The sequence below is a fragment of the Balaenoptera physalus genome (genome assembly GCF_965194825.1).
Source record: "Balaenoptera physalus genome assembly, chromosome: 13".
Lineage (NCBI taxonomy): Eukaryota > Metazoa > Chordata > Mammalia > Artiodactyla > Balaenopteridae > Balaenoptera > Balaenoptera physalus.
The window spans coordinates 62,731,330-62,748,360 of NC_138892.1; the positions used below are offsets into that span (position 1 = coordinate 62,731,330).

At 53.2% G+C, this 17,031-nt stretch overlaps 1 long non-coding RNA gene across 1 annotated transcript in view; it reads right to left on the reverse strand.

Moving 5' to 3' along the window:
* Positions 1 to 11,868, reverse strand: part of LOC309640485 — a 41,053-nt gene extending 29,185 nt beyond the window's left edge. Inside the window, exons 1-2 of the long non-coding RNA XR_014252264.1 lie at positions 10,575 to 11,868; positions 6,714 to 10,543 (exon numbers count right to left, since the gene is read on the reverse strand). This is a non-coding gene — a long non-coding RNA (uncharacterized lncRNA). The remainder of the gene's footprint in view (positions 1 to 6,713; positions 10,544 to 10,574) is intronic.
* Between the last annotated feature and the right edge of the window lie 5,163 nt (positions 11,869 to 17,031).

A 17,031-nucleotide genomic window follows, 5' to 3' on the forward strand; every position in this document is an offset into this window, starting at 1 on the left:
TTGTTATTATACTGATGCACAGAGAGGTTAAGTGATTCACCCAGGGTCACACAGCTTCTGAGTGATGGAGCTGAGATCAGTAGCCAGGTTCCTGCCCGCACCCTGAATCATTACAGGAGCCTCTCCCATCAGCTAAATGCTCCCTGCTTTGCTTCTCTCACAACACTGCTCTGTTTCCTTCTTTCTGAGGACAGCCTTGTAACCAAGGCCTTTCTGCCCCAGCTGCTGGGAAAATCGAGTCAACACTAACACCCAAGTACAGCAATGGGACTACCCTTCGTAGTCCCACCAGCTTTGTTTTCTTCCCAATTAAGGGGCCCTAGTTTTCTATTTTATTATTAATGATAGCCTGCTTCTTTCTAGAGAGAATGCGGAAGGCAGCATGTATTAAAGACGCAGCAGTAAGACCAACACAGAGAGCTAAAACGCTGGGCCCACAGGAAACAGCGATTGTACAAGGCTGACCGAGTGGCCACAGATGCTGTGATTAAGCGTCCGGGCAGCCAGGGCGGAAGAGGAAAGCTGATCTGTTACTATCTGCAGGAAGCAGGCTCCTTTCTCAGTGGGAACAGAGTTTTTCCCTTATAATAAACTCAAGTGAAAGTTGCTCACATGGTCCTTGGTATAGGGAACGCTGAGTGATGTGATCCACTGGCTACGTCCTGAAAAACTATTTTTGCAGCAAAAGGAAAGTGTATTTCGTGTGACTCTTGGCCAACGTCAAGGGCACCGCACTGAGCCACACTCAGGGAGCGAGAGTCATCCAGGAGAGAGACCAGCATGGTCCAAGGACAGACTGGCCAGAACTCGGAGACCCAGACCTGGATGGATGGCTCAGCCCTTCAAAGCTGTGCCCTAAACATCCTCCACAGGCTTTGGTTTGTGAAAAATCGTGTTCCCTGAGAGCAGGGTCTAGTCTTTTCGTGTCTGCAGTGCCGCTCCCGGCTCAATGCCCTCAACAGCTGAGCTGGTTGGGAAGGTGGGCAGAAGGATGGCTGGGGCCGGCACCACGCCCCCTTGCCTAGTGCGGCGGGCACTTCCTTTGCCCCCCATGTCTGCTCTCCCCTTCTGTAGAAGCAGTGGAGCCCTGATTTGTCACTGGGCACATGGGCGCCCTGGTGTTTCCCAGCACCCTGGGCAGCTGGCCGTGGTCATGCAATAGGACAGCCAACAGGATGTGAGTGGAGGTCATGAGTCCCGCCTCCACTTTGAGGAGACACCCTCTCCCTGTCTCGCCCCCTCCCGCTGGCTGGAAGCCAGAGGTGGGGTTGGCAAGTCAGCGTGGATGGAGCTCGCCTATCAGCGTGTGGAGCAGCAAGACAGAAAAAGCTTGAGACCCGATGCTGTACAGCTGCTAAGCCAGTCCTCGATGTTCCTACCAGGACGGTACGGGACAGAAAACCAAGTTCCATCTGCTTAAGTCACTGTTATTTTGAGTCTCTGATGCATGGAGAATGGATAGCCCAACTAATACCCCAGTGAACCCAGGAACTCGGGTGAAAAGCCATCGTCTTTTGTCCCTGGGTGCTGGGTTCAACCAAGCAGTCTCCCCTGAGGCTAGTTCCCAAGTAGAAGGATGGCTGTTCCCACTGAGGCTTTTCACGCATTACCTCTTCCTCACAGCAACCTTGCAAGGGACTACACGCTGTCCCTGTTTGGCAGATGGGGAAACTGAGGCTCAGAGACAGGACCAAACCTGCACAAGGGTTCAGAGGCACTGAGAGGGGGAGCCAATCTCAAATCCAGGTCTGCCTGCTCCAGAGTCTTTGCTCCCGTGACAGAAATGAGAATTGTTCACCACTGAACCAAATGCAGACACGCTGTTCTCTGAGCGGGGGAGACCCGTGTCTGCAGGAAATGCCTTGGTCAGCCTGCCTGACGTCTGAGCTCAGATCCCCCAGGTCTGCGTGATGGGTTGTGACAGTCAGTCGGCAGGGCGCACCAAGCGCGGTGGGGTTTCGCAACCCTACTGAGGCCTGGTTCCCCAAAAAATCCACTGAGTGCGGGGCGTGGCGGAGACCCCACGGGAGAAGGGCCCTTGCGTGGGCAGTGACCCAGGCTGCAGTCAGCTGCCGCAACGTTTCAGACCTCCTCCAACTTAGTAACATAAACAGCATCTGGTTTATTGTGCTCACGGAGTCCAGGGGTCAGGGGGCTGGGACAGGGTGTGTGTTGGGGGTGGGGGCTGCGGCCTCAGTGGGGAGGACTCGAGGGGCCGAGGGTGGCTCAGATGGACGGCCGGGGCTAGAATCATCATCACTCCAGCTTCTTCCTTCACATGTCTGGACCAGACGATTCAAAAGCTGACCTGGGCTGCCACTGGCAACTGGAGGATCCACGCAGGCCTCTTCACGTGGCTGCTCGCAGCATGACAGCTGGGTCCCAGGAGGAAGTGTCCGGAGAGGGTCATCGGGAAAGCAGCGTTCCCAGAGGCCCAGGCCAGCGCTACCTGGCTTTTATGACCTAACCTTAGATATCATATGGCATTGCGTCCACTGTGCCTATTGGTGAAGTGGTCTCAAGCCCACCCAGTTTTAGGGAGGGAACATAGATCCCACTTCAACGGCAGGAGTGTCAAAGAACTGGGGGCCATATTTTAAGCTACCTAGTCTCATAACACCTGAGGGTATCTCTTCAGTCGACTTACCTGTATGATTCCAGAGTGTTCTAACATCAAAAAATAACTCCCCTTCCCATAGCTGATGCCCAGAATTCCCCTGGAGAGCTTTAGTCTTTGATCTTGAAGTGACTTTATTCTAAAACAAGCCCCCCCGCCCGGCCCCAGCCGCCATGGGAACTGTGCTATAGGCCTGACCCGCCTTATGCCTCAGTGTCGGCAGGTGGGCTCACCAGGTCTTTCCAGAGAGCAGCCAGTGGCTAAGAGAGGAAGAGAGAGCACCTGGGCCATTGTGTTACACCAGAAGTCCATGCTGACTGGATGCCCGGGAAGGGGGAGGGAAGGAAAGAAGGGGGGGGTCCTAAGGTCCAGGGGTAAACTTGGCAATGTCACCATTTAGCTGGTCCTCTCACAAGCGTCTGCCTCACCCCCACCTATACCCACTGCCCCACATCCCACTGGCTTCTGAGAAACAGGACTCCTGTCCAACGCTGTCCCTCTGAGGGTCCCGCCCCACTCCTATCCCCCAATCTGGGGTGGCCCTCTCTCTCTTAGAGCCAAAGATCTGTTAGGAGCAGATTCAGCATTGTTTTCCATTCAAATCAGCCTCGTCTGAATACTTACTGTATCAGCAGTGTAGGAAACAAGCCAATCTAGGTTAAGAAAGGGGGGTGGGATTCAGGGAATTAGATGCTTATAAAATCACGGGTGGAGGCAGGAAGCTGGCGGCTTCCAGTGGAATTGTTGAGTTCAAGGACACACCAACATACCACCAAGTCACCATCCGCAGAGCAGGAATTGCTGCAGCAATGGCCCCCACGGCACCTCCGCCTTCCAAATCCTGCACAAGCGGGATTTGCATTGGCTCTACCTAATGCACTCTAGCTGCAAGGGAGTCTGAGAAGGGCGGTTTCTGGCTTTCTGGCCCCCACAGTGTAAAGGACGCATTGAAAGAGGAGGGAATGGATGCTGAGATCCGGGGCACCGTACCCAGCACAGATGACAAGGAAGGAGTTTGCTGGACCCATCCCCCTCCTCTCAGGCACCTGCAGAAGGTGGGGTCTCTCATCTCCCCAACACGTGTCCCCTGATTTATTTTTCCTGCCATTGCTGTGTCAGCTCTAGAGCCATCAATCGCCCTGTGGGCTTCCTGGCCTGAGTAAGCTGACGTCCTCTCTGATGCAAAGTGGAAGGAGATGGGGTGACACTGGCTCCCTTTGCCACCGTGTCCCTTAAATCTCCCCCAAAGGCACATTTACTCCATATGCAAATTTCTTTACTGAAACATTTACATAAAATGGAATTACCTCTTCTGAGAGAAAACGGGTAACTCTCCAACTGACTTGGACTTTCCCTTGTGGCTCACTAAGGAATGTACCTAAAGACGAGGGCCTTTCCAAGGAAGGGACTTCCCTACACAGTGTACCCCCCTCCCACCTCTCCCTCCCTCTCCCTCCCTCTCCCTCCATCTCCATCTAGCATCTGCCTCTTCCCGAAGGATCCTCCCCCCTGCACCTTCCTTCCTAAAGCCTCAGGTCTGGGTCCTGCAGCCCTAAATAGTGTCCCCTGCTTCAGTGGGGTGGGGAGAGGAAGCAGTGCCTAGCTGCCTATCCCTACAAGCCCTGGGGGGTTGGGGGATGGCTTGGAGAAAGTGGGGTGCAGTCCGGCCTGACATTGACTGGAATTCTCCCATTGGGTTCCTTTTCATGATTCCCATTAGAGGGAGCTAGACACCCACCAGTGCCTTTGCAGGTGGCTCCAGCCTAGAGGAGCACGGGAGCACCTCCCAGGGACCAGAAGTTTAGACAAATGAGATTCAGAGGAAGAGCATTCTCACATTTTCAAGGTGCCTGTCCTGCTCCAGAGGTCATCGGGTCCCCATTAATCCATCCAGAATCCTTCATTTCTTCCTGGTCCCCCAAGGCCTAATGGAATCAGAAGAGAAGGGCTCTGGCCTGGATTACCTTCTTTGGTTCAGAGCTTCCCTGGGAAGAAATGAGGGTTCTTTCAACTTCCCTAGCACACTTTCAGGGTGCCTTGGGAGCTTAGAGGAGGGGGTTTAAGCTGAGACAGACAGCCCTCCCTCATTCCCACCACTGCATAAGTTAGGGGGTGCGGGGGGTCGGGGGAACATGGTAAGGGGAACATGGGGCGAGGAGAGTTTTGCCGTGGGGCTCCTTGGAAAGTGGCTTTCTTGCCCTCCTAAGAGAGCCTCCCAAACCCATCCTCCCTCTCTCCCAGGACCTGGATGGGAAGCCACAGCCCAGGGAGCTGCTATGCCCTCTTGGGCCACACGAGGGCGCCAGTCTCAGGTGGATGCTGCGCCACATCTGCCTGGAGAGAGACCACTGACTCCCCAGGCCTTGACAGACTGAGCCCACATCAAACCAGCCCTGAAGTCCATCCTTCCTCTACACTGACCAGTTGGTTGAGCTGAAAAGCTCCCTTTACTGCTTAGCCCAGTGTGAGTGAGGTGTGTCCTTGCAGGTGAAAGCTTCCTGCTAACTCCAGGTGCTTCTCAGGATTGTGTTCCCCAGTCTCCTCTGACCCCACCCCCAATCACCACCCCTACTACTGGGCTAGACGTGGGGAGTGCAGATAGGAAGGAGGCACAGCCGGACTCACAGAGAGACAGACAGACAGACAAATTGTCGCCAGAGTGCTAAGTGCTGCAGTACAGCTGTGCTATTGTGAGCATGACCTGGCAGGTGTGGGGTCCTGGGGTGGGCGCTACAGAACCCCAAACAAGAGGTGTGTTTGAGCTGAGTCTGGGGTTATGCAGGTAAACAAGTGGCTCCAGGCTGCAGGACCAAGGGCGCCCGGGCATGAAGGCAGAAGACAGTCGACACAGGCAGGGAGCTACGGGGAGCTGGGGTGGCTGGAGCGGAGGGTGCATGTGGGGACAAGATGGGGGATGCAGCTGGACAGGTGCACCTAGACGGGGTGGAGGCATAAACCAGGTTAAGGAGACTGGACTTTATCCAGAGGGAGATGGACAATCAGGGAAATTTTAGGTAGTAACGTGATTACAGGGCAACGCTGGCCAATAGAATTTTCTGCAGTGATGGAAATAGTCTGTATCTGCACTGTCCCATATGGAAGCCACTAGCCACATGTGGCTACTGAGCACTTGAAATGTGGCTACTAAGACTAAAGAACTGAATTTGTAAATTCTACTTGATTTTAATTAATTCAGTTGTAGCCACAGGTAACTAGTGGCTACAGTAGTAGACAGTGCAGATCCAGAGGAAGGACTGGAAGGGAGATTTGGAGGCAGGGACATCGGTTAGGAGGCTATGGAAATGGTCCAGGTAAGGGCCTGAAGACAGTGGCAAGGAATTGGAGAGGAGGGCACAGATGCTAGAGGTGGATGCTAGGAGGACTCCCAGGGTGACCTGGGTGATGGGAGGCTTGCTGTATCATCACTGAGAACAGGGACCCGGGATGAACAGGGGTGGAAGAGATGGCAAGGTCAACTTTGGACAAGCAGACATTGAGACGCCTTGGGACATCCAGGTGTACGGGCGTCTAGTAGGTAGTTCTGTATGCGGCTCTGGTGCTCAGGAGAGAAGTAAAGCTGGAGAGAGAGATTTGTCAGTCACCAGTGGTCACAAACTGGCAACCCAGGGCCAGCTTTGGCCACAGGTGGAAGTTGGGATTGGCTCACGCCATTTTTTAATGGATCCTACATTTTAAAATCAGTAGAATTCATATAAAAATCTGGATTTCCATCTCCTCTTGAACAATCAGAAGATCTGACACCATCAGGCCTGAATCCCTCCTGCAACAGTCATCTCAGGTCCCTTAGGGGGCGCCCTACGTTTTCCACCTAGCCCTCGTGGGCACTGTATTTGATCACCCGATAGTATATTGGGTAGCTATGGTAGATGGTTTTGAAAGAAACTCACAACAATCCCCCCATCCCACAGGCCCCTTTACCGTGTGCCTTTGCCCCTTCTTTCATTAAGAATCTCTTAACTTCCACTCTTTTAAGTCCAGCCACACAACCAACATGACAACCACCAGTCGTAACCACAGCAGCCAGAGTTACACTCAGAAATTAAAGTTCAGAAGGTATAACATGGTAAAAACATACCCAGGTAAGGTCAGATTCATCTAACAAAACATCTCTCAACCAATGCAGCCAACTTCCCCACAGAGCCAGCCCATCAGGCCTTTGAGCTTCCGAGCCTTGGCCCCCGGTCCCCACTCCTCAGCCAACAGCCCAGGCCACCAAGCCTACTCTCTGGGTCAGTTCATTTTAGCCGACAAGGTTGCTGACTGGCAGTAGAGATTGGTCAAACCAAAGCAAACAAAATAGCTATTCAAGGAATGGGCTTCCTTCGTGACAATCATGTTAAAGGGAAACCAGCCAAGATCTATTGTGTCGCAGGAACCACGGAGCACGGTGAACTTTGGGTAAAATAGTTGTGGCACACTGAAATTCTTGAATCACATTTGCATCCTGCATGAAATTCTTGTACATATTTGGCCATTGCTCCATGCAGAGATTTATTTCACATAAGTAGTAGTTCCGAAATGTGTTTTTTTAAAACTCTCTTTGGAAAAAAAAGTGAATTTAAATTTAGTAATGTGGCATTACAGTCCTTGGAAATAAAATTAATTTTATACTGTTGTTCTGACAAAGTAAAGGAAATGCACGATCCAAAGAGGCATGATTTATGCTTTTTTTCCAAAGTTCTTCTTCTCTTCTAAAGGGAAGGTTTTCAATGTTTCCCCAAAGGATGTTGGTTGGAATGGTGGTCCCATGGGAGGCTCCTTTAAAAAAAAAAAAAGAGGAGGAGGGGGAAAATCAATTCTTTGGTCAAATCTGCTGGGAAGTGCTCTGTGCTTCTCTTAGAGTCATCATAATATTGGCATAACAATGCCTCTTACAGGAACTGCAATAAAGAAACAATTTTAACTTTGCCTAACGCAATAATCCCCTAATTTATTAGATCACAGAACCCTATTTTCAAGCAACACCCATTAAAGTCCCTTGAGGCTGGGGGATCATGGAACCCACTTTAAGAAACACCGCCTTAGCCATGGGGGGGGAGGGGAGGTGGGGCATCAGCCTAGCTTTCCACCAAATGGTTTTCAAATATTCATCATTTCTCCCAAGTGACAAAGGACAAACTAAAAGTTTCTACTTTTAATTCATTTCTCCAACAGTTCCTATAATATTTGGTGTCTGATAAAGACATTTTAAACGAAAAGATACATTCAAATTTGGAACCAAACAGGCAGCACGATGTTCCTATTCGCCTGCCACCTGTGCCTTTGAAGTAGCTGTTTCTGCTCCAGCCCTTTCCACAGCCTCTGGACCTCGCTCCCAGGTGCTGGAACATGCTGTTCCAAACTTCAGCCAATCACACAGCCCAGTCCTCTCCACCCGGCTTGCACACAGGAGAAAAAAGTGTGCTTTTTTTTTTTTTGGCAAACCCATGAAGAGTGATATCTAAAGAACGGACAGTATTGAAAGCATTTGGAGTTATTGGATTTCCTCACAAAACCTCATTGTTGCTAAATCCAAAAGATGAGCATGACGATATCCAGAAGTCTGCCGACTATCCCCCTTAAACTTTGCTGTCATTTCTCTAAAGCTTCTGTTCATGCCAGCAGCATGTCATATGATCAGACTCCAAGGTGCCTCAGCTAGGTTCTAGCACATTTCTGGGAGCTAACACATCTTTCACTCGAGAGAACTAAGGGGCTAGAATCCATTTATACTTTCTCCCTCCTCCCCACCCTGTGATCAAAGAAGAAATTTAAATTCAAAAATTTAATTCATTCAAAAATCGATTTCCTCATAGCCTTCTGTGTGCAGTGAATGGAACAGCAAAAATCCCTATCCTATTGGAGCTGACATTTAAGCAGATGGCTCAGGCAGAGAAGTTTCCAGCTAACGTGGTAGCTCTTGTCATGACAGCCAGTCCAAGGAGGTAAATCTACTTTTAGCTGGGTTGTTGTTTTTTTTTTGTTTTTGGGGGTTATTGGTTTTTTTTAATATTTATTTATTTGGCTGCGCTGGGTCTTAGTTGCGGCACATGGGATCTTCATGGGGCATGCGGGATCTTTTTTTAGTTGCAGCATGCAGAATCTTTAGTTGTGGCATGCGAACTTAGTTGCGGCATGCGGGCTCTTAGTTGCGACATGTGGGATTTAGTTCCCTGACCAGGGATCGAACCCAGGCCCCCTGCATTGAGAGCGAGGGGTCTTAGCCACTGGACCACCAGGGAAGTCTCAGCTGGCTTGTTGTTTTGCAAGGAAGGGATTCAAAGTCAAATAGGAGGGTTCACATGGGCTGTCAACTGTGGGTGAAGAGCTGCTGTCATAGGGGTGAGGAGTCCAGGCTGCTGTGGGGAGAGACCCTGGCAGAGAAATGCCCTAGGATCTCCCCCGTCCCCGTGGAGGGAGCAGAGACCCGGGCTGCGGACACCTCCATCACGGACCCCTGAAGCCTGGGGGAGCAGCTGTGTACAAGGCAAGGTGACTGCAAGAGGAACACAGAGGCGACAGTGAGGTGAAAACGTTAGGGATCCTCAAGTGGTACAAGGGACCGAGTTAGTTAAGTCAAGTCACCCGCACAGCTTGAAACCCTAACTGGATCCTTTGCTAAAATACATCTTCAGCCTCCAGCAAAGTTCAGTGTGATCTGGGCCAGGGGAGGGGGCCAGCCAGGGACAGGGACAGTATTCCAGCAGAAGCTGTGCCACTTGCTGGCCATCTGGGGATTCTTGGAGGAGAATAGCATCAGGCAACAGATGCTCCAGCCTGAGAGCTCTCGAGTCCGGCCCCATAGGCATCCCTCTGTCCCCAGACACCGCTCCCCTTCCCGTGGGGCGTGTCCCCTTCCCACGCCCCTGCGCCATCATTGCTGGGTTGCTCTCTGGTTGAGTAGAGCATTCTTTGGTGGTTTCCTGAGAAAACATACAAGAGAGGTGCAGGTTCTGGCTCTCCGTGGAAGAGCTGGTCAGCCTCTCACTCATCCCCCCACCCCATCCCCTGACCTTGGCTCTCACCATGGCCCTGGTCCCTGGGCCTCCTCGCTGTTTGCCCCTTAACTGTTGGCTCGGGTGGGCTCCTTCCTCAGGCTCCCAGCTCTTGCTGTTCTGCTGTCCAGAAGGCTTTTCCCCACTTACCTTTATTGCTGTTTCTCACTCCGGTCTTTACTCAAATGTCACCTTCCCCATGACCCCACTTAATACTTCAACCTTTCCCCCGCACTCTCTGTGCACCCTCCCTGTTTTGTTTTTCTCCACAGCCCTTATTACCACTTGTTATGAATTGCAACCCCCCAAAAACAGATATGTTGAAGTCCTAAGCCCCTGGACCTCACATGTGACCTTATTTGCATTGCAGAGGCAATTGGTCAAATAAAAGTGAGATCACACTGGAATAGGGTGGGCCCCTAATCCAATATGACGGGTGTCTTTATTAGAAGAAAGATATTTGCAGTCAGGTGCACAGATGTCACGTGGAGAATGCCACATGACAATGAAGACAGAGGTTGGAGTTACGCGGATACCAGCCAAGAAACACCAAAGGGTACCAGCAAGCCACGTGAGCTCGGGAGAGTTCCCGACAAATCACAGAGGGAGCATGGCCCTGCCGACACCTTGGTTTTGGACTCCTGGCCTCTATAACTGTGTGACTTTGTTATGGCAGCTCTAGGAAACCAGTACGCCATCTGATATTCTCTGTTTTAAATTACTTGTGTTATTTATCATCTGCCTCACCTCACAAGAATGCCAGCAGCACAGGGGCAGGGACTTTTTATCTGTTTTGTTCACTGCTGCATCCTCAGGGTCTACAGCAGTGCCTGGCACAGGTAAGTGGTTTATAACATTGGTGGAATGAATGAATGAATGAAACCTATCATGCCTCTGTACCACTGAAGACCGGGCGCATGTCTGCCGCTACCTCTCCCTTCCCACCCCTGGGTGCCCTCTACCTCTCCCTTCCCACCCCTGGGTGCCTTCTGTGAAGCATAGCTGGCCCTCCATCACACCACCCTTTAACGCAGCTCCAGTCACCTGCCATCCACCCTACCTGAGCTACCTGAGCCCACCCTTGAACTTTGGTGTCACCTGGAACTGTCCCATCTGGGTCAGCATCGGGGCTGGACCCAGGGTCTGGCTGTCTTGGGTGCAGATGTCCCCTGGAGAATCTGTTATAATCTGAGAAGTGAGAACAAATGGGAGTCAAGAAAGAGCCCTGGTGGTCCAGTGGTAAAGAATCCGCCTTCCAATGCAGGGGACGCGGGTTCAATCCCTGGTCGAGGAACTAAGATCCCACATGCCGCCAGGCAACTAAGCCTGTGCGCCACAACTACTGAGCTCACGCGCCTCAACTAGAGAGAGAAAAACCCTCATGCCGCAACTAGAGAGAAGCCCATGCACCACAACAATAGATTCCCGCATGCCTCAACGAAGATCCCATGTGCCGCAACTAAGACCCGATGCAGACAAATAAATAAATAAATAAATAAATAAATAAATAAATAAATAAATCTATCTTTTAAAAAAAGAAAGAAAGAGCCCAGGGCCTGGGGCAGGGGAGCAGCCTCCTTCACCCGCAGGTCTGAGGGCTGAGCTGGAGGAATAGAACAGGAGCAGAAAGGGAATCAGAGCTGGAGGGGGTCAGGGCTGAACGGTTCAGGACAGAGGCTGTGAGGATGTCAGGGGGGCAAGGGCTTTTGCTGTTGTTGGGTGAGGCTGAGACACGTGGGTGGGTGTGTGGGTGTCCCGAGAAGGGACACGAGACGTGTAACTGAACACTCGGAGGGAGACTGTCAGGGGCGAGCCCAAGCTGGGGGAATGCCTGACAGGGACCCCCCAGGCCTGAACGGGAGAAAGAGGCCAGCTGGGCAACGGGAGGAGGAGGGTCAAAGGCCCAGAAGACACGGTGGAGAGTGGGCAGAGACGATGAGAAGAGGGAGCAGAGACCCAGGAGGGCAGCAGCTTGGGGACCTCATTTTGGACTCCATCCTTGGAGCAGTGAAAACCCATGCTGGCAGGTGGGGATGGGGGCGTCCAATAGGGAATGGCTCGACAGTCTACTCCTTTGTAAAAGATCGCTCTGGTGCCCGTGGAGAAGGGGTGGACGGAGAAGCACCGATGGACGTGGGGCTGTGGGAGAGGTGAGGCTGGTGGCCAGGGATGGAGCAAAGCTTTCTAAGGGGTAGAATGGACCACATCTGGTGATGGGTGGCTGCGCAGGGGAAGGAGGGGGTGACTCGAGGACAACTGCTGGGGAGGAGGTGGTCCCTCGCGAGGATGCTGCGCCCGGAACAAAGGGCTTCCTCCCCGACTTCCGTGCTCCCTCTCGCTCATTAAGCTCCCGCCACACCAGCCTCCTTTCGGTCCCTCAGACGTGCCAATCTCACTCCCACAAGAGGACCTTTTGCCCCGCTGTCCCTCTGGCAGGAACACTGTGCCCCAGCCCTCAGCCTGGCTAGATCCTCGTTTGGCCGGGTCTCGACGCAGATGCCGCCTCCTCGGAGAGGCTTTCCCTGACCACCTCCACCTGAAGTCGGCCCGCAGGTCTCCGCCCCATTGCCCTGCTGTGTTACCATCTGCAAATGACCATTTGTTCACACGGCCGTCAAACATCCCCTCCCACCAGCACGTGGGCTCTGTGGCGGGGTCCCTCTGTCTCATTTACCACGTATTCTCCAGTGGCTGCCAGCGGAGCTGCTGAGGAAATCATCGCAGAACGGACCAATGCATTAACGCGGCGTTCAGGACCCGAGTTAGGCTGGGGCTGCAGCTTTCAGAGCCATGGCATACAGGTGGCAATTTAAGCTCCAGGAGAGCAGAGGAACACCCAGGGCAAGAGGGTAGGGTAAGAGGAAGGCCTCGGACAGTTCTGAGACGCTTGGCATGCAAGCCCTGGGCGAGGAGAGAGGAGGTGCTGGCACGGGACCTTCAGAGAGAGGTGAGACTGGGACGAGGCAAAGCAAGACCTCCCCAAGGGCTTGCGCCTGGGAGCCAGGGAGCCTGGATTCAACTCAGGCAGGCGCTGCAGGGACCTGGGGCTCATTCCCTGAAATCCACATCACCTCGGGAATTCCCCGAAGTTGGTGTTATCCTTACCCCACTTCACTAATGAGGAAGAGGGTTTCAGTTACCCAGTGAGTGGCGGACCCAGAGTGTGGACCCACTATTGCAACGGAGCCCACGGTTTCAGCGTCTCCCCTCCACATCACCAAGCCTCCTCCCTAGCTATCGCGGAAGCCACGGGGACAGCTGTGAAGAGGAGGGAGAGGTCGGCAGTAGGTTGAGTGGCCAGAAGAGCAGCTGAGATAAGAACTGAAAAGCAGGTTCAAGCAACCATCCGGGAGGGGATCGTGACCGGTCAGCGCCAGTGTAGACAGGGGCCAGGCTGGAGAGGAGTGAGTGGGAGGTGAGGACGCAGGGACAGCAAGTGGGGGTAACTTTGGAGAAGTCTGACTGTAAAGATGAAGCAAGACACAGGGTAGTAACTGGAGGCGCCCTGGGTGCACAGGAGGGTTATTTTAAGGTGGAAGAAACCTGAGTGTTTTGAAGTTGGAGCCAGCAGAGAAGGAGTGGTTAAAGGAGCATTAAAAAAACTAAAGTGAAGGGGGTGAGGTGCAGAGGTGGAGAGAGCATCCAGTGGCGGGGGAGAGGGGTCCTTTCCTGGGGACACATGGAAAGCCCCTGGCTCCAGAGGAGGTCTGGGGACAGAGTGGAGGGAGTTTTGTTTGAAGGCGCCTCCTTTCTGTGAGAAGTAAGAGGTGAGGGCATCTGAGCAGAAAATGGGAGATGAGGGGTGGGGTGGGAGCAGGGGCAGAGTTGAGAGTGGGCTTGGTCCACAGTAATTCAGCTTCGGCAGAGCTGCCAGAAGCCGCAAAGGGTCCTGTGCGGGTCTGGTGACCATTCTTGGTGCCATCGGTCCACCCAGGGGTGAGGTGTTCTTTGGGGGCACTTGGCAGGCATCCAGGGCTGAGGTTGTACCAGGAGGGCTCCATGCGAGGAGTGAGGTCAGGCAGTGGGCAAATGGGATTGGGGCAACGCACCACGGAGTCTAACCTGGAGGAGAAGAGAGTGGGGGTGGGGAGGCGCTGAGGGATAAGGAGGAAGTAGGGACAAATGAAAATGTTGAAATGCACAGAGTGAAAGAGTAAAGGTGTGACCATAAAGCACAGCAGCATCTGAAGTAGGGACTTCAAAGACGGAGTAGTTTCCAGCTGTGTCAAGGTAAACAGAGGAACCGTGGGTGTGGGAGATGTGACTGAAGTCTCAGCCCTCCGGGCAGGATGCAGGCCTCACAGAAGTCACTGCAGCTTGGAAGGGAAGCACAGTAGCCATGGAGTAGGATGAGATCTTCCGTGTGTGCGTTTTGTGTTGTTTTGTTTTGCCCAGGTGAACCGTGTGTGTATGTGTGTGTGTGTGTGTGTGTGTGTGTGTGTGTGTGTGTTAGAGCATTCACACATACAAAGGAGTAAACTATAGAAAGGAAACCCATCCCTCTCCCTACAACGGCTTTGCCGGCCCAGAGGGACCACGTTCCCACTTTCTTCTGTATGGAGGCTCCTCCCCCATCACGCAGGCTTAGGGCAGTGGTGGGGAGGGGTAGCTCAGGGAAGCCATGTGCTCCAGAAAGAAGCCTTCCGCCCTCCCTCCCTCCAGAACTGTGGGGTGGGGGGGGGGGGAGTGGGGGGGAGATGGACACGCCCCAGTTCCAAAATCCTTTGTTCCCTGACTCCCAAGATAGCTGGCTCCCCGGCTTCCCTCCCACCTCTCTGGGCGCCCCTCCTCCACGGCCCACCATGTCCTCTCGCCCTGCCCTTAAGGGGTGGCCTGCTCGGCCTCCTCCTTTCTCCCCCCAACCTGGTCCCTTCCCACAGCTCCATTTTCTGCCTCTAGAGTCACCATGGCCTGGAAGTCCCTCTGCTGAGCCCCAGCCCCATACACTAATTGTCCACCTTGGATGTCCCTAACGTGCTTCCAACCCCACACACCCGAGCTGGACTCATCACCGCCCCCTCTGCCTGCGGCGCCCCCATCTGCAACAGCCATGAGTCAGTTTATGGACACCCAGCCTCTGTTCACCCCAGGACTGAACCGGGATTAGATTTGGTGAGGCGACAGCCCGCTCCTTTAGGCCTTGTGGTTTGGGGTGTCTGAGTAGAGCACGTGACCAAGGCTTAGGACATTCCATACTGGCAGCACAGTACCTCCAGGGTAACACACAGCCACAGCTGTTCCCAGGGTTTGGCCTGAGGGACCTGGGACCTGAGGGACCCTAACCCCGCCTCTTTCGTGATAGATATGAATCTGAGAGGCCATGAAGCCAACATCCCCTCTTCAAATAGAGGCTGAGACTAATAACAGGCACACTTACTGTGCCAGGCTCTCTACACATGGGGATCTCATTTCATCCTAACAAAACGTGTACTAGCTCGGCCCCACTTTTCCCCACTCTGAAGAGGAGGGATTTGAGCCACGAGGGGTTAAGTACCTTGCCCAGGTCACACAGCTAGAGAATGTGGTGCCAGCTTTCAAATCCAGCCACCTGATTCCAAGGCCTTGCTCTGACCACTAGACCACCCTGTCAGAGGCTGACAGAGGCTGCAGACCAACCAAGCCACGGGAGGCACAGAGGCCAGGCCTGCTCTCACTGTCAGACCTGAGTCAGGGCGGACCTGAGGCCAGAACTGCCGCTAGCCTTTGCAGTTATGTGCAGTATAAATTCCCCTCTGCTCAAGCCAAATATCTTTTGGGTTTCCTGTAAATTCAGACCAAAAGAGTCGTAACTGATAACACAGCCCCTCAGTGGGTGGCAGGCGTCACCACCCGCTCAGTAATTCAGTCCAAGAGCTGGGGCTTCGTCCTCCCTGCTCCCTCTCCTTCATCTCTCACATCCAACTAGAGACCAAAGCCTGAATCCCAAACATCACTTGGATCTGCCCCCTTTTCTTTCCACCCCAGTCTGCCCCCTTTTCTTTCCACCCCAGTCCATTTTTCTTTAAATAAATTTATTTTATTTATCTATTTTTGGCTGCACTGGGTCTTTGTTGCTGCGCGCAGGCGTTCTCTAGTTGCGGCAAGCGGGGGCTACTCTTCATTGTGGTGCGCGGGCTTCTCATTGCAGTGGCTTCTCTTGTTGCGGAGCACGGGCTCTAGGCATGCAGGCTTCAGTAGTTGTAGCACGCAGGCTCAGTAGTTGTGGCGCACGGGCTTAGTTGCTCCGCGGCATGTGGGATCTTCCCCGACCAGGGCTCGAACCCGTGTCCCCTGCATTGGCAGGCGGATTCTTAACCACTGCGCCACCAGGAAAGCCCTTTTGCTGGGTCTTGATCACAGCCTCCTTGCTGTCTCTCTACCTCCAGCCTGCTCCCACCCACAGACTTACCCCCCATTCCCTAAGATCCAGATCTTACCATGTCACTTCCCAGCTTAAAACCCTCCAGAGCCCTCACTGCCTCCAGGGTAAATTCCACTCCCGTCCAGGCTACCACTCCTCTGGTCTCACGTCCCTTCACAGCCAGCTCTACTTACCTGCTTCTAGGGTACCACCAGCCCCACACCCCACTGCGCCTCTGCCCCGAACGTTCTTCCTCCCCTTCTTCGCTCTGTGAATGCCCATTCAGTACCCCTTCCTCTACAAGCCGAGCCAGTCACGCTCTGCTCTTGGCTCTGTCAACGCTGGGCGCTTCTTACTGTCTGCGTTAGCTTCAGTCTCGTAAGCATCACTCTTTACTGGACTGTGAGCTCCTTGAGGGCAGGGCCTCTGCCTCACTCATCTCATCCGCAGCCCCAGAGCCAGCCTGGCACAGAGCAGTCCCTCAATAAACACTCATGGAAAAGATGAATAATCGGAGTGTTCCCGGGAACAGGGTGGGTGGTGGGTGGTTCTATACCTTTTCTCTGGGGGTGGCCAGGTTCGGAGGAAAAAATAACAACGTCACATGATGATCACCGCCTTTTATCTACAGACAAGCACACTATATATTTGATCCTCATGCCATTGTTGCTTCCATTTTATGGAGGAAGATACTGAGGTTCATGAAGGTTTACAGTGTAGAATTCAGTGCACACGCTCACAAAATCCACTCTTTTTTTGAGGCACAAGCTCTGGCCAGCCTATGGTCAGACGTCAATAGGTCAGCTGAATGAAGACGTGTTCTTGCCCACACTGGCCACAGGGGGGCAATCGATTGTTGGCGTGAGAGTCACTGCCCCACTCTTACCCACCCTTGGAAAGCTTTGGATCTGGGTGTGGAAAGGGAATAGCCAGCACTGAGGAGAGACCAGGGGAGAGGGGCCATGTCTGGGGTTGCTATTTCAGGATCTGCCAGAAACAGTCCAAACTGGAGCGGGGCCCGGGGGTTACCGCTAATGCCAAGAGTCAGGAGCTGGAAACATAGACCGTATACCCCAAAC